The sequence below is a fragment of the Pseudoliparis swirei genome, chromosome 20, assembly GCF_029220125.1.
Source record: "Pseudoliparis swirei isolate HS2019 ecotype Mariana Trench chromosome 20, NWPU_hadal_v1, whole genome shotgun sequence".
Taxonomy (NCBI): domain Eukaryota; kingdom Metazoa; phylum Chordata; class Actinopteri; order Perciformes; family Liparidae; genus Pseudoliparis; species Pseudoliparis swirei.
The window spans coordinates 23,799,508-23,805,507 of record NC_079407.1 but is presented as its reverse complement, the minus strand read 5'-3'; the positions used below and the strand labels follow the sequence as shown (position 1 = coordinate 23,805,507).

Here is a 6,000-nt window from a genome sequence, read left to right as displayed (position 1 = left end):
TAGCTTCATGCAGGGACGTAACGTACTTATCGCTCACGCGGCGCACACGCGTGCTGTGAAGGGGCCGGTTGCCAGGTGGAGGGGAGGGTGATTGTGCCATCGATTGATAACCAGTGGACATAACTGTATGTTTTCCTCTTCAGAAGTCAACAGCGCGTAGCAGCGTTCCACTAATGGGGAGAGTGGCTCTGCATATACGCAATGTGTTGCTGTGCAGGAGAGAACCATTCTGCCACTGTCAGTGTGTGTGTGTGTGTCCATATACTGTCTGTGTGCATGAGTGTGTACATGTATGGACGCACGGTTGTGTGTCTGCGTACATACGCGTCCGTGTGTTCGTTCACACGCATTCGCCCGTTTACATATTTACCTTCGCATTGAAAATGCGGAAGGTTATGTTTTGATCGCCGTGTATTTATTTATTTATTTATTTATTTGTATGCGTGTTATTCGCAAAACTAAAAAAGTATGAAACCGAATCGCATGAAATTTGGTGGGATGATTGTTTATTATCCGGGGACCATTTGATTAGATTTTGGGATTGATCGGGTCAAAGGTCAAGGTCAAGGTCATGAAAAAGGTCAACATCTTCTTGAATCACATGAAATTTGGTGGGATGATTGGTTATTATCCGGGGACCATTTGATTAGACTTTGGGATCGATCGGGTCAAAGGTCAAGGTCATGAAAAGGTCAAAATCTTCTTTTTACCATAGCACGGTAAATTTTTATCCAATTGGCATGCAACTAATGCCAGAATGTTTATAATTCAATGCCCAATCTTGTGATATGCGAAAGTATGCGCTCTACTGAGTGCCCATTCTAGTTCTACGTGTGTGACGATAACATCGGGGCAGAAGATGAGATCGAGGTTGCGAAAGAAGAAGGGTAAGATGGCATGATGGCCGAGGATTGGAGCGATGGAGCGAGCGAAAGACGGGACAACTCTGCAGGGAGACCAGAAGACACATTCTGCCGCCGCGTTTAACACTTAGGAGAGACGGCACAGAAATGCATATTCCTCAAAGAGGTTCGCAGCAGGCACTTGTGGGTAAAGCAGTGATTTTTGTTTGTTTGTTGTGTGCGCATGAGAGAAAAAAGAGGAAGAGAGGCAGAAGAGAGGAGAGTTATAGTAGAGGACGGGAGGGAGGAGGGAAAAAAAGATGCAGGCTTTCTTAATGGAGGTGTTTTTGCTTTACTAATTTTAGGGCTCATTTAACAGAGTGTGCCGCTCTCCCACTGTCTCTGCCTCCCCCCCCCCCCCCCCCCCCCCCACACCTCTATCCTCTATCCTTCCATCTCAGCCTCTCGCCTCTCTCCCTACATCTCCGGTTAATTTAATGAAGGGTTGCCCGATTGCTTTTAGCATTAATATTCCAATACCAAGTGATGTAAATAATGAATGCAACCTCCCTCTATTCTCTCTATTCTCTCTCTCTCTCTCTCTCTCACTCTCTTTGGATGATGTTGAGCCCCATCTGTCACCGCTGCGGTGGCACAGAAACACTCCCAAAGGATGAGAGAGAAAAGTAGGATAAGAGGGCAGAGAGAGAGAGAGAGAGAGAGAGAGAGAGAGAGAGAGAGAGAGAGAGAGAGAGAGAGAGAGACAGAGAGAGAGAGAGAGAGAGAGACAGAGAGAGAGACAGAGAGAGAGAGAGAGAGAGACAACGCGAGCACGTTTTCCATTTAGTGTCAACACTGACATTTTATGTAACACCTTTTAAAATGTTGTATCACAATAGATTATTATAATTTAACACTGTGGAATTTGAAGGTCTCGAACTAGCGTACCGAGCGCCAGATCCAAGAGACAACTTCCTCGATTTTCACGTTAGTTATTGTTTAAAACGTTCCCAATTTTGACTCAGCATTTTCTTTTAGAATCATTTCATTATGTTCTCGTAAGACGGGGAAAAAACAACAACTTTGTTCTTTCCCTCTCTTTTCTGTATATGTACGGATAACCATATTCACGCCTCAGGATGAAAGATATTTTGCTGGAGTTGAAAAGGTCGTCATCTCTAGCGAATGCATCTCGGCCTCAGTTCACGCCAGCAGGGCAACATTGCATCTTCGATGTTCCCACTCGGTGTCTTCAGTTGTCCTTTGTGTGCATTATTGCTGACGGACGGTGCCTGAACGCACCTTCAGAACGACAAACCTGCCCAGTGGGCCCCACGTTCACAACGAAAGCGATGCAACATTTATGGCACAAGTAGATCCCATGCAAAGACACGAGTGGTTACGATTGACTCACATTTTCAGGATTTGCCTAAAAATGTATATATATATATATATTATAAATATATAAATATATATATATGATAAATATATATATATATATATGATAAATATATATAATGATAATATAAATATATATAATAATAATATATATAATAATATATGAACATATATAATATATGAACATATATATAAATACATACATATATTATATATATATAAATATATATGTATTTATATATATGTTCATGTATTATTATATATATTTAAATATACAAATATATATAATGATAATATAAATATATATAATAATAATATATATAATAATATATAAACATATATATATATATATATATATGATAATAATGTTATGAACCCGAACACGGGGTGTTAGATGTTCCAATGTTTGTGGGATTTCCACAACAAGTATACAGCAGAACTATAGTGTTATTTCTTCCTTGGTGGATGGCGGGAAAGATAACTGTTTCCACGGAGATAAGCCCCGCCCCCTCTAAGGCACGAATGAAGCGTAAGAAGCGAATGACGGGAATAAACCACAACTTGTCAAGCGAGTAATGTGAAGGCGGCATCACAGCGGATCATCGTGGGCGTTCTGGGGTCTCGATCTAAGCTATGAAGGCTTTTTAGTCGTAAAAGTGATTGTAAAAAAAAAGAAGGGTAGTTGGAGAGCCGGTGTCTGGTAGAGACTGCAGGCCTCTTGCACACTACTAATGAGTGGAGCTAATTAATTTAGACTCTGCCAACAGATGGCTGAAGCCACATGGCAGCCGCTGAGGGAGGCACTCCTCTTTCCTCTCACCCTCACTCTCTCTCTCTTTCTCTTTTCCTTTAACTGTGTCTGTCCATCGCTCCAGCAGCACACGCTGTTAGCCCCTTAACGCATGTGTGTGTGTGTATGTGTGTGTGTGTGTGTGTGTGTCTTGGAAGTTGTCACCGGCAGCCGGAGCAGTTGATCGATCTTCAGTGAGCAAAGGCCTCTGGGGTAGACATGGGAGCTCTCAGGCTATTAAACAATTACACACTCTCAAGGTGGTCACCTCAACCTTCAACACACAGAGAGAGAGAGAGAGAGAGAGATACTCTGTGTGTGTGTGTGTGTGTGTGTTTGTTCCTGGATGGAAGGATGACACAGATAGAGACATGGTGGAAAACTGTTTGGGTATTTTAATGGCTACATCTGTCTGTGGCTTCGTTTGCCCGTGTAAATGACCCTCCTACCCACTTCCACACACACACACACACACACACACACACACACACACACACACACAACCGCTGACCACTTAAACCTCCTCCTCTTACAATGTACCGCCAGACACGAGCACAGAAGCCACACACTACCATCACTCTGGTGTTTCTGCAACCAAAGCCTTTTCTGAGGAGTTTCCTTGAGTACCTGAGCGGGAAAAACGCATTAAAGTTTAACTGGAGGAGGAGAGGAGAGGAAGGAAGGAAGAAGGAATAAACAAAAGGGGACATACGAGTAATGTTCCCCCCCCCCTACACACACACACACACACACACACAATACTTTCAATCTCAATGTCGTGCTCTCTTTTGGCGAAGTGGAAAGGTAAAAGGAACACGGGCTGATGAAGAGGAACGGGGAGGGTGAATTGGATTAGTGGAGCCGAGGAAGGCTATCAGGTATCGGAAAATATATTGATGTTCAATAACAAGTCCACTGAATAATAATCGACAGCCTACTGTACAACGCTGAATACATCGAAGTAGAACAAATCAAATGTCTTTATTCCAACAATCGTTCCCCCATTTCTTACCAATTACAAATGGAGAGGGGAGAGGGAGAGAGAGAAAAAGAAAGGGGGGGGGGAGTACAGGACAGATGGGGGAGCTGGCACACTTTGCATGGGAGTGTGTGTGTGTGTGTGTGTGTGTGTGTGTGTGTGTGTGTGTGTGTGTGTGTGTGTGTGTCACACAATAGTGGTAATTATCCTAGCCGTTGAGTGCACAGAGGGCTTGGCAGTGTAGGGTATGACGCGGGGACGGAGGGATGGAGGGGGGGGGGAGGGGGGGGGGACACAGGCAGTCAAACAGTAATATAATCATAGTCCTTTGTGTGAGCGAGAGCAGAGGGCAACTCAGTGTCAGCTGTTATTGAGTGCTTATCCCCTAACGGCCTCCCCTACACACACACACACACGCGCGCACAATGTATAGCCACGTCCGTAAATTGTTGCTATTCATATATTCACGCTCGGCCGCTCTCACGCGGCGGCGCCCCGCGAATCCATCACGGGCCGAACGAGGTGCCAAACATTTTACGCCCGATCCGACACGCGGCGAAGGGCACGGCGGGTTACGGCAGGTGGCGGTTTGGATCCGTCGATACAAAGCCTCATCGCTATGGTAACTAAGTGTTAATGTTAGAGTTGTCTTAACTACAAGCAACGCGAGCGTTGTTCATCCATCAGCTGGACATGCAAACTAAAACCACTTCTGTTGGTGTGGAAACCAAAACGTCTGTCGGGTAAAGGGGGAGGAGTTTAGTCCTGTGTGTGTTTACTTGGAGAAACTAGAACGGGCACTCGGTAGAGCGCATACCTTCGCATATCACAAGATTGGGCATTGAATTATGAACATTTTGGCATTAGTTGCATGCCAATTGGATAGAAATAGAAATATGGTAAAAAGAAGATGTTGACCTTTTCATGACTTTGACCATGACCTTTGACCCGATCGATCCCAAAATCTAATGAAATGGTCCCCGGATAATAAGCAATCATCCCACCAAATTTCATGCGATTCGGTTTAATACTTTTTTACTTATGCGAGTAATATGCATACAAATAAATAAATAAATAAATAAATGCACGGCGATCAAAACATTGAAGGTAATTACAGTTTTGGACATAACTCATGCAGTAGATTTATTTAATTTTTTTGAGGTTAGGATTGTTTTAAGACCTGTATTTGTTGTGTTTAAGGTGCTTCTAATAATCAATATGTCCTCTGAGTAAATACGTTTGTGAGTGTATTGAAGTCTCTATGTATACATAGTTACGGGCTACAGTGTTTTTTAAACAGTTCGTACTTTTTTTTGCAAATAAACAAAAACTAAATGTTGATAAAATGTGATTATTTACGTCATGCATTGAACACTGATTTGTGTTCTCTTCTCAAATGTAAACGTGCTGTCAGATTGAACACCGAGACAATTTTGAGCCACGGTGTTCATATTTGAGCACTTGAGTGTTTTGCTCTTCTTCTTTTTTTGCAACGACTGTTCAGATATTATCCGAAGCCAGCGAGCGATGTGCTCACTCATTGTGTGTTGATATGAATGTTAACTCTTAAGACTCCCCATCAACTCATAAATAACTAGAACGGGCACTCGGTAGAGCGCATACCTTCGCATATCACAAGATTGGGCATTGAATTATGAACATTTTGGCATTAGTTGCATGCCAATTGGATAGAAATTGACTGTGCTATGGTAAACAAAATATGTTGACCTATCCATGACCTTGACCTTGACCTTTGACCCGATTGATCCCAAAATCTAATCAAATGGTTCCCGGATAATAACCAATCATCCCACCAAATTTCATGTGATTCAAGAATATGTTGACCTTTTCATGACCTTGACCTTTGACCCGATCGATCATAAAATCTAATCAAATGGTCCCCGGATAATAACCAATCATCCCACCAAATTTCATGCGATTCGGTTTAAAACTTTTTTTGTTATGCGAATAACACGCATACAAATAAATAA

The 6,000-nt window shown here is 42.7% G+C and overlaps 1 protein-coding gene across 1 annotated transcript in view; it reads left to right on the top strand.

The window, feature by feature from the left end:
• LOC130211319 (cell adhesion molecule DSCAML1) overlaps positions 1-6,000 on the top strand; it is a 104,603-nt gene that overhangs the window by 33,007 nt on the left and 65,596 nt on the right. The window lies entirely within an intron of this gene.